The following is a 17,366-nucleotide window of genomic DNA, read 5'->3' on the forward strand; positions in this document are numbered from 1 at the left end:
CTTCTAAGTAATATAAGAAATAAAGAACTTGGACTCTATTTGGATGCAGCACAAAAAAGATTTATTATGATAGCCCTAGCTATAGCAAAAAAGTGTATTATATCAACTTGGAAATTAGAAGATAACCTGAGAATACAACAATGGTACATAGAAATGAATAAATGTATTCCATTGGAAAAAATAACATACAATTTAAGAAATAACATCACAGTATTCGAACAAATTTGGGAACCGTACATGGAACACAACAGAGAAGTCCTACCGCGGACCTCCACCGCCCAAAATGACAGAAGGAGAAGAAGACGAAATGAACTGACTCAGTATGTAAAAGTAGAAGACACCAATTTCTTGTTTATTTTCATTGTGTGATGACATTGTTTAATGGGTTTAATGTATCATATAGGTTGAACGTTGAATGAGTGAGGAGGTGGGGGGGTGAAGGAGGGAGGGAAGGGAGGGGGGAAAAAGGGGAGAAAATGACACTGTGTATATTCAAGAGGGAAATGTTTGTGTGTATTTTGGTTAGTATGGTTCATAGTGTGAAAAATAAAAAAAATTTTAAAAAAAGAGTAAGGAGAGTGGTGGCAAATATAATTATTTTCTACTTTGACTTTTCCAAATTCAAACTTACACAGATTAATGGATGCATTCACTGCAAAACATGTGCCTAACCTTAAAGCACACCTATTGCCTGGTACCAATGTGTTTGCAGAAGTTCGAAAGGTCAATAAAGATATGGTTTAAATTAATATTGTAGCTGAGGAGATAACAGAGAAATTCATCCTCAGGGTATAAGAGAGAGGATAAGCAGTCAAAGTACAGAAACATAGAGGAAAACTATTGAAGAATAATGGGATACTGTTACAATCTTTAGCCCTTTTGAAATTGCAGCATCTGGGTAGCCCTCCTGGGACCCAGGTGCGATCACTGGGGCAAAGGTGCTGGAAGCATCTTTCAAATCACAGGAGGATTGACCCATTAAATCACCAACCTATCAATTTAAAGGGAATCCCGCCCCTGCGATGATGCATTGAATGACGTGTCACACACTCACTAGAAGTACTGCCAGAAGTTAAGAATTGGAAGACAAATTGCGAACAGGAAGGATGTTCACATGCTAGCTGCCGTGGTGATGCACACACGCAAGCGCTGACATCACAGGAATAAGCAGGTCGGCGATTTTCATTTACAAAATTGGCCGTGGACGAGACCTAGGTAAGTTTTACTGGGTTCCCTGACTACTTCTGAGGTAGGTCAGGGACCCAGTTGGGTTTCGACAGGGTTGATCCAATTGAACCCTTTCAACCTGCCACGTAACTGGGGTGCTAACCATGCAAATTGCCTGGTTAACCCCATTTTACATGGGAATTTGAAAGGGCCTTTGTGTGAGTATGGAAAGCATCAATTATACAGTAAAACCCTGGTGTCCTGCACCTGCAGGAATTGGTAGATGCTGGATAAATGAGCTTTCCGGTTGCTTGAGACTCACTCTTACAATGCCTAACTAATTCACCTGAATTAAGAATAAACATTTAAAAGACTGTGACAGAGTATATAGATAAGTTTTTGAGAGATAAATTGGGAAAGGTTTGATAGAGGAGGTAACATATAAACACTTTAAAACAGATTTTATTTGAAATACTGGAGATCTGCCCAATGCTAGACATATCGGGGTTTCACAGCTTTTGCAAGAGCTTTGAAGTGTGCTCAAGAGACTTCACTAATGGATTGTTTACAGAAGGCAACAAATGAAAGAGCTCGCTGGAGCTGCATATTGTCTGGAAGAGAACTTGGTGTTCTGAGAGGGTCATGTGGTTTTGCAAGAAGAGAGAGTCAAACAGGTTTTCTCTCAGAGAGACAGAGATCACTTGTACAGCATTATGGACAGCAGCTGGGACTGGAAAAGGACAAGCTGACAAGATTATGGAAAGCCTATTTGCAAGATGGTCTGGTCAAAGCCCTTGTGGTTCGTGCAAGAGGAGAGGACTGGCTGTCTAATGTTTCACTTGGATTAAGAGAAACAAAAAAGCACTCTGTGGTGACTTGAACCAAAGAGGTTATCATCTGGAGAACCCTGAAGGGGCAAGTTTCATCAGCAAGACACTGAAGTGGCTGATTAAAAAGGGACAATAAATCTCTCTCTGAAAACCGACAAGTACCTTCTTGTGTGGTAACCATTTACCTTTCAAGCACCAAAGCCTGGTGAACTTTATAAATGTTAAATTCTATGCACAGTATAAGAATTGCCTGCAACCAGTGAACTTGGAGGAATGAGAAGGGAGATGGGATTGTGAACCAAAGAACTTTTCTGAACTTACATACATGTGCGCTTAGAATTAGAAGGGGGTTAATTTAGTTTAAGTAAGTCAATAGAGATAAGTTAAAGTTTGATTCTGTTTTCATGTTTAAAGATAATTAAAAGCAACTTTTGTTTAAGTAACCATCTGTTTTGGTGAATATTGATTGCTGCTGGGTTTATGGGTCCTCTGGACTCATAACAAGACAAAAATACTAAACTATTCTAACATTGAACAAACTTTACTTGTAATTAATATATAAACAGTAAAGCATTTTACTTTATGTTCAGTCACATTGTTTGAAAACCTTTAACTGTTGCTGTATCTGCAGGTTCCTCCCTCTCCACGGAGCCCCCCAAAAGACGAAAAATAAATCATAATTAACCCCACCCCCCCCATGTTTACAGATAAAGCTTTACAAATAAACTAATAAAGATTCTTACTAAGGAATAAGGAGACACTTTAAGAGTCAGCCCAACGGTGATTGACATCAACCAGCTCTTCATCCCGAGTGATGCCATTTTATTCAAACACAACTTTATTCACACAGCTACTACAAGCAAAACACAGCTGAAGCACAGAGATGGCTGAATATTTGCTCCCATCTTTATCAAAGGTTTATGTGTTACTTCAAAGAGCATTTACTTTCACAATCTTAAACTTTTATTTACATTTTTATTTATTCCTATTTATGTTAATTTCAATTTATCATTTATTTATTTTGCTTAAATTAATTTTTTTTGGTCAGTTGTTTGAATTCCGGATAACAGTGTTTTTAATGTATTATGAAATTATTAATTAATGTAGAGATAGGTGATGGGACAATTTTGACACAAATTTTGATTTGGTGTGGTTTAAAATGGTGGTTTAATGTTACTGTTTGCAGAACACACAGAAGAAAAAAGATCTTGCATGATTAAATATGAATATTTTAGCAGTTTTCACATGGGATCTGCACAGAGCCATAGAGTTATTCAGCTGAGAAACAGGCCCCTTGGCCCAACTCATCTATGTCAACCAAGTTGTCTAACTAAGCTAGCCCCATTTTCCCAAGATGACCACATATTCCAAAAAAAAAAGGGGGTGGCATGGTTGGTGTAACAGTTAGCACAACGCCTTTACAGCACCAGAGATCAGGACTGGACCTTGTCTGTAAGGAGTTTGTACGTTCTTCCATGTCTGTGTGGGCTTTCTCCAGGGGCTCCAGTTTCCTTCCACCCTTCAAAACGTACTGGGGTGTAGGTCAATGGTCTTTAAATTGGACAGCATGGACCTGTAGGGCTGAATGGCCTGCTACAGTGCTGTAGGTCTACATAATAAAAAAATATATATAAAAACCTTTCCTCTCTATGTACCTGTTTGATTATCTTTTAAATGTTCTAATTCTACCCAACCTACCACTTCCTCTGGAAAATTGTCCTACATGCCCACCACTTTCTTACAGTTCTTTGTGGTTTAAACCTACTGAAGCCGGGAACACAGACTGCTGCACCCTATGGAGAGGAACAGGGGAGATGCGTGGGAGGCCATCAGAAGCATTGCTGGAGAAGGCAGAAGCGGGGGAGAGCAAAATGGCAGTGGAAGTGCAGTAAGAAGAATTTAGAGCTCCCCAGATAACAGAAAATACAAGACAGAAAAAGTAAGATTCCCCTGAAAAAAGCACCCAGAAAGGAAAAAGATATTGAAAAAACAAGAAAATTTGAAAGAATGGGCAACGAAAAGCAACGAATTCAGAAAGGATAGAAAAATCAGGAAATGGAAAAGGCTCACCTCATGGCAGGGATGGAGAGGCCAACCTTGGGCCTACCCAGAAGCTGATGGGAGTGGCAACGGGAGCGGAGCATCAGATCGTGTAACTGGAGGGGAGTTCACCCAGAAGGGTGAGTGAAGGAAGCCTTAACGGGGCTGATTCACAAGGAGGTTGAGGGAGAGCCGTGACTGAGGTGGCTGAAGCACCATCGAGTGCACGTGATGAGAAGGCTTCCAGATGGTGGGAATGACCTGAGGTGGAGACAGCAGCAGAAGAGGAGCCACAGTCCACCAGGAAAACGAAAAACATACCTGGTAAGGCCAATTCATCTGGGGGTCAGGAGGAGGCCACGATCAGAGTGAGATCGGGAGTATGAGACATCAAGCCTGGTGAGCAGTGGGAGCTACGTGACCAGGGAGGCATCAGGGCTAGAGGGAAAAATACGTGGTCGGGAGTCACAATGTTGGATGATGAGGAGGAAGATGAAGACAGGGAAGAGGAGGAAAAATGTGAACAGAGGAGATGGACTGTGAGGAAAGAAGGCCAAAAAAGAAAGGAGACAGAGGGCTCTACCAGGGATATCATAGAGGTCATCAGCCAGATTTTAAAAAACATTAAAAACATTGGTGGTGGGCCAGGGTGTGATTAAGGAATGATTAAACAATTTAACTGAAAGGGTGACAGAAACAGAGGAAAGGATTGAGAGAGTGGAGGAAAGACTGGAAAAGAAGGAATATGAAATGGATGTGTGGGTGAGGGAAAGGAAGAGGATGTGGGAAAAGAGAATTCCCTAGAGAATTAGAGTAGAAGAAATAATATTAAGATAGTGTGGGTGAAGGAGGGTATCGAGGGAAGAGATTCAGTAGGATTCTTCATAAAATGGATCCTCGAAGTTCTGGGAAGGGACAAAATTGAGGGTGAATTGAAAATTGAAAGGGAGCCCTGCCCAGACGCAGATCAATACCTTCTGCCCGGGCCTAGATCAACGACCCCTGCCCAGGCCCAGATCAACAATCCTGCTCTGTCCTGGTCAAATTCCTTTGCTACCAGGAGAGAGGGCAAATTTTACAGGTGGCAGCAATAGGAGCGAAGGAAAGAGGGGGGTCTAGCGGATATGGAGGAAAGAAGGTTCTCTTCCACCTGATTATTAGTGTGGCACTATTAAGGGAAAAGAAAGAATAGGATCGAGTAAAAAAAAAAAGACAAAAAGGGATAGAGTTCACCATCCTTTACCCAGCAGCTTTAAAAATAATAAGGCCAAGAGTAGAGAAATTTTCCTTTTCACGGATGCTAGGGAGGCAATGTGTCATGTAAAATCCTTGACATCCTCTTGAGATTAATATAGATGGGGGGAAAAGGGAGAATTAATCGAATGGTTGGTTGTATATATTGCAAAGGATAAGAATATAGATGGGAATATTTTATTGTTTAAAAATATGAATGTCGAAGTTAAATAAAGAATTAATGTGGGGAGCTCTACGAAGGGGGGGAAGAAATAGTGCAGGAGTTAGATAGTCACAGTAGGCACACCAAAATTATGAAGGTGTTGGCACCAGTATCTTGGATATTGGTATTGGGAGGGGAAGGGAAGGTCAAGAAGGATGGAAAGAATGGGGGGGGGGTTATTTGGGGTGTTTTTTGGCTATTTCTTTTACTGATTTGTTGGTTCTAGTTTTTAATTTGTTTACATTTTATATGGAGCATGATCATCTGCGTCAGGAATCCATGGAAGGTAAGCTGAATGGAGGATCGTACCATGGTGAAAGAAGGAACTGGAGGAAGATGGAGATGCTTTGAGGTAATGGATAAGGCAATCAAATTTGTCATTTTCAATGCAAATGGGCTGAATAGAATGGTAAAGAGCAGAAGAATTTTGGCACACTTAAAAAAATACAAGTGGATATTGTGTTTCTACAAGAGACCCACCTCACAAATCAAGAACACAAGGTTAAAAAGAGGGTGGGTGGGTCAGGTGGTGATGTCTTCCTTTAGCTACAGAGCCAGGGGAGTGGCCATCCTCATAGGAAAGTGTTCCATTGGTGGTCAGGCATGTAGCAATTGACCTCGATGGGAAATTTGTGATGATTCATTGTCAGATATACTCCGAATCATGGACACTCATGAACATATGTGCCCCGAAATTTGATGACAAACAATTTATGCAGAATATATTTGAAAGTAACAGAAGGGTGTGAGAATGTTTTGATTGGAGGGTTTGTCTGGATCCGGTCTTAGACAAGGAAAGTAATAAGGGCCAGGGCAGCCAAAACTATCCTGGCCTTTATGAAAGAGTTAAATTTAATAAATGTTTGGAGAAGGCAACATCTGAGAGAGAGAAAGAGAGAGAGAGAGAGAAAGAGAGAGAGAAGGAGAGAGAGAGGGGGTGGGGGGGATTATTCATTTTACTCGCAACAACATGATTCGTACACTAGAATTTATTTAGTTTTGGAATTTTCCCAATTGGTGGGTAGAATAATGGAGATTGACCATTGTCTGACCATTCACTATTGACTCTGTCAATTGTAATGCTAGATAAATAGGCCATAACATATAGATGGCATTTCAATTTGTTGCTGTTGGGAAAATGGAATTTTGTAGCTTTATTAGAGCTCAGGTAGCGTTTTCCTGCTGATAGTTTCCTAATATGGGACATGGTGAAGGCTTATTTAAGGGGTCAGATAATTGGATACACCAATGGTATTAAAAAGAAGCATATGAAAGAGATAAACAATTTGGAACAGGAAATTAGAGAAAGATTATCAAAAATTGGGCTCTGAGGATAAATATAGGAATTTAATAAATAAAAAGCTCAAATGGAATACAATGCAAACAGATAGAATAGAAAAGGTTATCCCAAGATTGAAACAACAGTATTATGAGCTGGGGGAAAGGCCCATAAAGTCTCGTCTTGGCAGGCGAGGGCAGAAGAGATCTCAAGAACAATTAAGGTGATTCCAATGGGGGAAAGACAAGACTTCATATACACCAAAGGAGATAAATGAAACACTTAGAAAGTTCTATACAGAATTGTATAGATCAGGATCAGCAGGAGACCCCGCTAAAATAGATGATTTCTTATCTACTTTGGAACTACCAAATTTGGATCAAGTTGGTTATTATCATTTGAACAAATGAAGTACAAATATGGAATGACTCATGGTATGATGTTTGCATACCACCAACTGAAAACCTACTGAAAGGACAAATTGGGAAGCAGGCTGAGATTACCAGAAGGAAGCAGCTTTGAATATGTGATTACAGACACAATGATAATTAAAAGATTTATAACAAACATGTACATCAAGATGCAAGAGAAAGAAAATTATGAAATAAGCTATAAACCAAAACAAAAGTGGGAAAAAGACCTAAATATAGATAGACAATAGGAGCTGGAGTAGGCCCTTCGGCCCGTCGAGCCAGCACCGCCATTTTACAGATCATGGCTGATCACTACCATCAGTACCCCTTTCCAGCCTTATCCCCATAACCCTTAACTCCTTTGCCCACTAGAGTCTTATCTAATTCTGTTTTGAACATAATCAGCGAATCTGCCTCTACCACCCTCTGTGGCAGAGCATTCCACAGATTCACATTTCTCTGGGTAAAAAAATGTTTTCTCATCTCCGTCCTAAAGGGCCTACCCTGTATTCTTAAACTATGCCCTCTAGTCCTCGTCTCCCCCATCATTGGGAACAAGTAATCCGACTTCACCCTGTCTATCCCCCTGATAATTTTGTATACCTCAATCATGTCCCCCCTCATCCTTCTAAACTCCATTGGATACGTCCAGTTTTTCTAGCCTTTCAGCATATGTCAACCCCGCCATCCCTGGAATTAACCTTGTAAATCTGCGCTGCACACCCTCTATAGCTAGTATGTCCTTCCTCAAAATTGGAGACCAGAACTGGACGCAATACTCCAGGTGGGGTCTCACCAGGGCCCTGTACAACTGCAGAAGGGCGTCTCTGTTCCTATACTCCAATCCCCTCTTTATGAAAGCCAACATGCTATTAGCCTTCTTCACAGCTTTCTGAACCTGCATGCTAGTCTTTAGTGACCGGTGAACAAGTACTCCCAGATCCATTTGCTCCTCCCCACTCCCTAGCTTGTCACCATTTAAATAATACTCAGCTTTCCTATTATTGCCCCCAAAATGGATAACCTCACATTTGCTTACATTGAACGTCATCTTACATTCAGCAGCCCACTCCCCCAACCTGTCCAAGTCCCTCTGCATTTTCCTGACATCCTCCTCACACCCCACACCGCCACCCAGTTTCGTGTCATCAAATATGGGAAAAGTTATGCTCCAGAACTATGAGAAATATAATAAATATGAGGTTATGCATTGGTTACACAGGCTATATATCATGCCCCAAAAGTTAAATAAATGGGGTCCAACAATATCAGATAGACGTTTTTGCTGTAAGAAGGAAACGTGAACAACAGTACATGCAATTTGGGCATGTGAGAAAGTGAAAAAATTTTGGGAAGATCTAAATCTGATACTAAATAAAATCACAAAAAGCAACATACCAAAAAATCCAGAGATCTTTCTTCTACGTAATATAAGAAGTACAGAATTAGGCCTCAAACTGGATGAAGCGCATAAAAGATTTATTATGATAGCCTTAGCTGTAGCAAAAAAATGTATAATGTCAATTTGGAAATCAGAAGAGAGCCCAAGAGTACAGCAATGGTACATAGAAATGAATAAATGCATTCCATTTATAACATATAATTAAAAAATAAAGTCACATTATTTGAACAAATTTGGGACTCGTACATGAAGAAGACGAAATGAACTGACCCAATGTGTAAAAGTAGATGACACAAATTTCTTGTTTATTTTCATTATGTGATGACATTGTTTAATGGGTTTAATGTAATGTATATGTTGAACGTTTAATGGGTTTGGAGGGGAGTGGGAAGGAGGGAGGGAAGGGAGGGGGTAAAAAAGGGGAGAAAATGCCACTGTGTATATTCAAGAGGGAAATGTTTGTTTGTATTTTGATTAATATGGTTCATAGTGTGAAAAATAAAAAAATTAATTAAAAAATCTAAAAAAAAGATGAACAGGAGGGGCTAAATGCCCCCTTCTCTAGAGAGGAAATTGATAAAGCCTTGGGGTCATTGCAGGCTAACAAATCAATGGGGAAGGATGCGTATCCTGCTGAATTTTATAGAGTTTAAGGATCTTTTAATGCCCCTTATTATGGGGGTGGTGGACCAGGTGTATACCCTCCCAGAGTCTTTCTCGATAGCAATCATTAAGGTGATCCCAAAAAAACAGACAGGAACCCATTGAATCTCGCCTCTTATAGGCCAATTTCATTATTGAATGTAGATTATAAAATTACAGCAAATGTACTGGTCAACAGGTACACTCAATGGAGATGAACAAATCCAGACCAAGCAGCATTTGTAAAAAAAGAGGCAATCAGCAAGTAACATATGCAAGTTACATAATATAGTGCGTCTGGCACAGACGGGGGTGGACCTAGGCATGGCCACAGCCTTGGATATGGAGAAGGCCCTTGACAAATTAGAATGGGACTTTTTATTTAAAGTATTAGAGAGATATAGATTGGGACAACCTTTCATAAATTGGGTAAAGACGCTCATCATAGCCTCAAGCTAAAATTATAATGAATGGGCAAATGTCTTCAGTGTTCCTGCTGAGCAGGTCCAGCAGGAAGGGCTGCCAGCTATCCCCAGCATTGTTTATATTAGCTTTTGAACTGCTGGTTCAGAGTGGGCTAGGGGGCTAGTATATTTGGCAGTCCCAGTTGGGGAGAGGGGGGGGGGTTAGGGTTCATTGGCCAGGCTGATGAGCAAATTGGAAGATTATGGCAAGATGTCAGGATATAAGATTATATCAAGATGTCAGGGAATCTGGACAAGAGCGAAATCATGCCCTTGACAAAGGGGAATTACAGACAATATCAACAAGGGAGTCAATTCAAATGGATGCAAGAGAGCATTAAATATTTTGGGTAACAGTGGATAAAGATTTTGTAATTTATATTACAAACAATTATATACTTTTGCTCTGGAAGATTGAGGAGGACCATGGTAGGTGTAAAACCCTGCCCATAACTTTGGTGGCCAGGGTAAACTGTGTTGAAATGAAAGTGATGCCAAGTCTACAAATCTATTTCAGTCCTTGCCTATTTCATTTGCCCAGAGCTTCTTTAAGACATTCAGCAGATGTGTCAGGAAGTTATTGAGGAACAGTAAGGTGGCTAGGGCCTCTATGGAAAAATTGACTTGTGGTTACGAACTGGGAGGTCTGAAATTGCAAGACTTCAAAAAATACTATTGGGTGGCCCAGTCAAGGTTTATCGCTTCTCTCTAGGAGGGAGGTGGTACCCCCTCATGGGCACAATTGGACTACACATGGTAGGAGAAAAGATAGCAGGAGAGTCTATATATAAATGGGGCACTAAATTGACATCAAGGGAAATGGATAACCCCATATTAAAACATGTAATTCACACATGGCAAAAAAATAAATCAATGTATCAGGCTAAAGGTGGGATTATCTCCTAAAACTTCCTTGTCCCACAACAAATTAATACCTATAACTCTGGATAAGATCCTGGATACCTGGCGCCAGAAAGGGATCAGGTGTATCAAGGATTGTTATGAATGGGGGCAGCTCATGTCATTCGAACAGCTGAGGAATAAGTATGATATGTCAAATAAAACTTTCTTTTGCTATCTTCAGCTAAGATCTTCCTTAAGGGATCATTTGGGACCGGGCCCTACCCATGTGTAATGACATGGAGATTCCAGTTCAAAAAGGAAATACACGCAAGTTTATTTCTATGATATTTCTCCTATTCCAAAGTGAGGGCCTGAAGCTGGGCTTACATAAGGTGAGGGAAAGGTGGGAGTTGGACTTGAGCACAACAATCCACGAGCAGAGCTGGTCAGACCTGTGTCACGACAGCGTGACAGCAGTCATTAATGCCAGGTATAATATAATTTGCAATATAATTTCCTGTATCAACTGTACTCCACACCACAAAAATTACATAAATCCAAACTGGAAATTTCTGAAATGTGTTCTAGATGTGGTGTGGAGACTGGAACCTTTATGTATTCAACCTGGCTGTGTACAAAGGTGAGATCCTTCTTGGAGGACCTGGAGGACATTCTGAAAAAAATTACAAAGGTGAATTTTCCATAGGATCCAGAATTGTACCTTCTGGGAAACATTATAGATGTGTGTTTTAAACTGTCCAAATACCAAATTGAGTCTGTGAAGGTTGCCTTGACAGTAGCCAGGAAATGTATAGCGGTCACGTGGAAGTCTGACTCCCAACTTAATATTACACAATAAAATATGGAAATACAAAGTTGTATACCCCTGGAGAAAATCACATACAATTTAAGGAGGAAATATGACGCAATTATTAGGGTGTGGCAACTCTATTTGCAACACATTGGTACACAGATATAATTATACCCCCTCAGAATAAATAATCCTTGCCAGTAGTGCAATGATTGAGATCAATGAAGTTGATCATGGTGCAGATGACTTGCTCTCGTATTGTTCCTTATCTTTATTATTTCAAGTTACTTTGGGTTTTTCTTAAGTTCCGTTAAGGATCTGTGATTTTATCAATAATTGTTTTTTTTGTGTTTGTTAAATTGGTATAATCTCTTTCTTGTGGTATTAGGGTATGCTGGGGGGAGGGGGATGGGTGGGAAGGGGAAACAGACTCTGAATGTTATATACCATTGTTTAGAGAGATTGTATTGTTTATTTGGATTTGTGTGAGTCTATGAAAATCAAAAATAAAATATTAAAAAAGAGAAGGCAGAAGTGCGGAAAATGGGTCAGCATCAGGGTTAAACTGAGATTTAACCCCTTCTGACCCACAGTCCTGATGATCTTACTCTTAAATGCATCTGAACCAAAGAGAATTGCAGGGCTGCTGTGCTCTGGTGATTACAGAAAGGTGGCTCCAAGACACCATTCCAGACTCAGCTGGATGGCCTTTATCTCCTTCAGGGCAGACAGAAATACTGCTTCTTCTGGCAAGACTCAAAGAGGGGGCACTATGCATTTCTTTCTTCTTTGGCTTGGCTTCGCGGACGAAGATTTATGGAGGGGGTAAAAGTCCACATCAGCTGCAGGCTCGTTTGTGGCTGATAAGTCCGATGCGGGATAGGCAGACACGGTTGCAGCGGCTGCAGGGGAAAATTGGTTGGTTGGGGTTGGGTGTTGGGTTATTCCTTCTTTGCCTTTTGTCAGTGAGGTGGGCTCTGCGGTCTTCTTCAAAGGAGGTTGCTGCCCGCCAAACTGTGAGGCGCCAAGATGCACGGTTTGAGGCGATATCAGCCCACTGGCGGTGGTCAATGTGGCAGGCACCAAGAGATTTCTTTAGGCAGTCCTTGTACCTTTTCTTTGGTGCACCTCTGTCACGGTGACCAGTGGAGAGCTCGCCATATAACACGATCTTGGGAAGGCGATGGTCCTCCATTCTGGAGACGTGACCCATCCAGCGCAGCTGGATCTTCATCAGCGTGGACTCGATGCTGTCGACCTCTGCCATCTCGAGTACTTCGACGTTAGGGATGAAAGCGCTCCAATGGATGTTGAGGATGGAGCGGAGACAACGCTGGTGGAAGCGTTCTAGGAGCCGTAGGTGATGCCGGTAGAGGACCCATGATTCTGAGCCGAACAGGAGTGTGGGTATGACAACGGCTCTGTATACGCTTATCTTTGTGAGGTTTTTCAGTTGGTTGTTTTTCCAGACTCTTTTGTGTAGTCTTCCAAAGGCACTATTTGCCTTGGCGAGTCTGTTGTCTATCTCATTGTCGATCCTTGCATCTGATGAAATGGTGCAGCCGAGATAGGTAAACTGGTTGACCGTTTTGAGTTTTGTGTGCCCGATGGAGATGTGGGGGGGCTGGTAGTCATGGTGGGGAGCTGGCTGATGGAGGACCTCAGTTTTCTTCAGGCTGACTTCCAGGCCAAACATTTTGGCAGTTTCCGCAAAGCAGGACGTCAAGCGCTGAAGAGCTGGCTCTGAATGGGCAACTAAAGCGGCATCGTCTGCAAAGAGTAGTTCACGGACAAGTTTCTCTTGTGTCTTGGTGTGAGCTTGCAGGCGCCTCAGATTGAAGAGACTGCCATCCGTGCGGTACCGGATGTAAACAGCGTCTTCATTGTTGGGGTCTCTCATGGCTTGGTTCAGCATCATGCTGAAGAAGATTGAAAAGAGGGTTGGTGCGAGAACACAGCCTTGCTTCACGCCATTGTTAATGGAGAAGGGTTCAGAGAGCTCATTGCTGTATCTGACCCGACCTTGTTGGTTTTCGTGCAGTTGGATAATCATGTTGAGGAACTTTGGGGGACATCCGATGCGCTCTAGTATTTGCCAAAGCCCTTTCCTGCTCACGGTGTCGAAGGCTTTGGTGAGGTCAACAAAGGTGATGTAGAGTCCTTTGTTTTGTTCTCTGCACTTTTCTTGGAGCTGTCTGAGGGCAAAGACCATGTCAGTAGTTCCTCTGTTTGCGCAAAAGCCGCACCGTGATTCTGGGAGAATATTCTCGGCGACACTAGGTATTATTCTATTTAGTAGAATCCTAGCGAAGATTTTGCCTGCAATGGAGAGCAACGTGATTCCCCTGTAGTTTGAGCAGTCTGATTTCTCGCCTTTGTTTTTGTACAGGGTGATGATGGTGGTATCACGAAGATCCTGAGGCAGTTTTCCTTGGTCCCAACAAAGCTTGAAAAACTCATGCAGTTTGGCATGCAGAGTTTTGCCGCCAGCCTTCCAGACCTCTGGGGGGATTCCATCCATACCTGCTGCTTTGCCACTTTTCAGTTGTTCGATTGCCTTATATGTCTCATCCAGGGTGAGGACCTCATCCAGCTCTAGCCTTAGGGGCTGTTGAGGGAGCTGGAGCAGGGCGGAATCTTGGACTGAGCAGTTGGCACTGAAAAGAGATTGGAAGTGTTCTGACCATCGGTTGAGGATGGAGATCTTGTCACTGAGGAGGACTTTGCCGTCTGAGCTGCGCAGCGGGCTTTGGACTTGGGGTGAGGGGCCGTACACAGCCTTTAGAGCCTCGTAGAAACCCCCGAAGTCGCCAATGTCCGCGCTGAGCTGGGTTCGTTTGTCGAGGCTAGTCCACCACTCATTTTGGATTTCCCGGAGTTTGCGCTGAAGATGGCTGCATGCGCGACGGAAGGCTTGTTTCTTCTCTGGAATTGACGGCTTTGTAAGGTGAGCCTGGTGGGCAGCTCGCTTCTGTTTTCGTCAAACCAGTCCTTGTTTTTCCTGGAGGAGAAGTCCAGTACCTCTTCAGTGGATTGCAGTATGGTAGTCTTCAACTGATCCCAGAGGGTTTCAGGGGACGGGTCCGTGAGGCGGGTTGCATCGTCGAGCTTTCCTTTGAGGTTTGCCTGGAAGTCTCCTCTCGCTTCGTCTGACTGCAGGTTTCCAACATCGAACCTCTTTCTGGGGGCTTTACTGTTCCTGGGCTTTGGCTTGAAGTGAAGGTTGAGCTTGCAGCGAACCAGCCGGTGGTCAGTGTGGCATTCCGCGCTAGGCATGACCCTGGTGTGGAGCACATCTCGTTTGTCACTTTCTCGCACCAGGATGTAGTCCAGGAGGTGCCAGTGTTTGGATCGGGGATGCATCCAGGTGGTCTTAAGGCTGTCCCTCTGCTGAAAAAGGGTGTTTGTAATGACAAGCCGCTGTTCTGCGCAGAGCTCCAACAGGAGGCGCCCATTGTCGTTGCACTTGCCGACGCCATGCTTGCCCAGGATTCCTGGCCAGGTTTCTGAGTCTTTGCCGACACGAGCGTTGAAGTCGCCCAGGATGACAACCTTGTCGGCTGTAGGGGTGCGTTGGATGAGGTTGCGCAGGTCGGTGTAGAACTTGTCCTTTTCTGCTGGTTCCGCCTGGAGGGTTGGAGCATAGACACTGATGAGGGTGATGCGACGCTTGTTTTGAAGGGGGAGTCGCATGGACGTGATTCGGTCCGAGAGGCCTGTCGGAAGGTTTTCGAGTTTGGAGGCAATGAAGCTCTTGACTATGAAGCCTACACCAGATAGGCGTCGTTCATCCGAAGGCTTGCCAGACCAGTAGAGTGTGTAGCCCGCGCCGCGTTCTTGGAGGCTGCCTACATCTGCCAGGCGGACTTCACTGAGAGCGGCTATGTCGATGTCAAGTCTGAGGAGTTCATGTGCGATGAGGGCAGACCGACGTTCAGGTCGGTGGCTGTCAGCCTTGTCTAGCATGGTTCTGATGTTCCAGCATGCTAGCTTGAGTTTGTGAGCATCTTTTGAGGGGGAGGACGTGGAGGGGGAGGACGTGGACCTGTCCTCGGGCCTGCGCAAAGGAGCTTTTAGGTGGAGTGCAGTGTGCGCAGTACTGGCCCCATAGTTCGTGTGCCGTGGCCGAGCAAGCTGGGACGTGGCAGCGAGGTCCTTGGGTCGTAGGTTTTATATCGGAGTGGCCATCTCCTATGCAGGTTTCTTACCCGGGCTGGGGGGGTCTGCCTCCCCTCCTAGGTCGGTCCATACTGCCCGGACCGGGGCCGAGGCCGCCGCAGCTCTCCCTGTGCCCGGACTGGGGCCGCCGCCTCCAACTCTCTGCCCGGATCGGGGCCTCCGCCTGCCTCACTCGACCGAGGCCGGGGCTCAATGTCTTTGTTGTGATTACCTTCTGCTCAGCAGAGATAGAGTACCTCCTAGTGAAATGCAGACCCTTCTACCTGGCAGAGAATTCTCAGCCATGCTGACTGCCGCAGTCTACATTCCACCTTTGGCTAATGACAGTGAAGCCATGAAGGAGTTTTATGTTGCCATCTGTGAAGCCCAAATTTCCCACTCTGATGGTGCTATGATTGTTGCTGGCGACTTCAATCACGGAAACCTGAAAACGGTCTTACCACGGTTTCAACAGCAGGTGAACTTCACCACCAGAAGAGAAAAAACCTTGGATCAAGTGTACTCCAACATCCCTGGTGCATTCATGGCTGCCCCCCACCTTCATCTTGATTACTTGGATTACATATATGTCCTGCTAACCCCAGTGTAAAGGCTGTTGGCAAAGCAAACTACGTCAGTTCACAGGGCCATAATAGGGCTGGGGTGGGGAGGTGGTGCACATCAGCACTGCATGACTCCTTTGAGATCATGCACTAGAGTTGTTTCAGGGAGGCGGCCACCTACAACAATCACACAAACATAGAGGAGCACACAAACTCAGTGACTGGCTACATCAGCAAGTCCATTGAGGATGTCACCAAGATTAAATGCTTCACAACCAAGGCTAACCAGAAACCATGATTGGATGCAGAGGACAAGGCACTTCTCAGAACTCATGATGCTGCCCTCAGGACAGGGGATTGGACGGCACTAACATCAGCTAAGGGTGAACTCTCCCATGGAATCCGGAAGGCAAGGCAAGGGTATGCACGGAAGTTCCACAGATAGCTGTGCAACACCGGTGATGTTAGGCTCATGTGGCAAGGGATAAAGACTATTCGGATCACAAGTCAACCTTGCAAATTAAGGATAATGATGCCTACCTTTTGTTTAGACTAAATATCTTCTATACACAGTGGGATAAGAAGAACAAGATGATGCCAAAGAAAGCTCCGAATCCCCCTAATAAACAGGTCCCCTCACATAGCCACAGCCAAGGTGAAGAGAACCCTATCCAAGGTGAACCCACACAAGGTAGTGGGACCAGACAACATACCTGGTTAGGTACTGAGGAACTGCGCAGACCAATTGACGAATGTCTTCACAGACATCTTCAACACCTCACTGCAGCAGTCTATCATTCTCACAGAGTTTAAGATAGCCATTAACATATTGGTACCCAAGAGGGCGACAATAACAGGCCTCATTTACTGCTGCCTCGTGGGACTGGCCTCGACCATTATTAATTGCTAGCGTCTGGTGATGGAACGCATCAAAACACACCTCCTAGAGAAGCTGGATCTATTTCAATTTGCCTTTAGAAGAAACTGTTCCACAGATGATACTATAGCCTTGTTGCTTCACTCTGTCCTAGCCCACCAGGAGAATGATGCCTCTTATGCCAAGCTGCTGTTCATTGACTTCAGCTCGGGGTTTAATATGATCATTCCCCAGAGGCTAGTGGAAAAGCTGTCCTCAATGGGACTCAACACCCCTCTCTGTAACTGGATCCCAGACTTCCTACAGAAAGACCCCCACAATCTGTCTGGGCCGGTAGCAGAACATTGAGCACCATCATGCTGAGCACTGGCGCACCTCAGGGTTGTGTTTGGTCCTCTCCTGTTCACACTACTACCCATGA

The 17,366-nt window shown here is 43.8% G+C and overlaps 1 protein-coding gene across 17 annotated transcripts in view; it reads right to left on the reverse strand.

The window, feature by feature from the left end:
• The window catches only part of dock3 (dedicator of cytokinesis 3), a 939,092-nt gene that overhangs the window by 717,141 nt on the left and 204,585 nt on the right, over nucleotides 1-17,366 (reverse strand). The gene's annotated exons all lie outside the window — the stretch shown is intronic.

The sequence above is a fragment of the Narcine bancroftii genome, chromosome 5, assembly GCF_036971445.1.
Source record: "Narcine bancroftii isolate sNarBan1 chromosome 5, sNarBan1.hap1, whole genome shotgun sequence".
NCBI lineage: Eukaryota > Metazoa > Chordata > Chondrichthyes > Torpediniformes > Narcinidae > Narcine > Narcine bancroftii.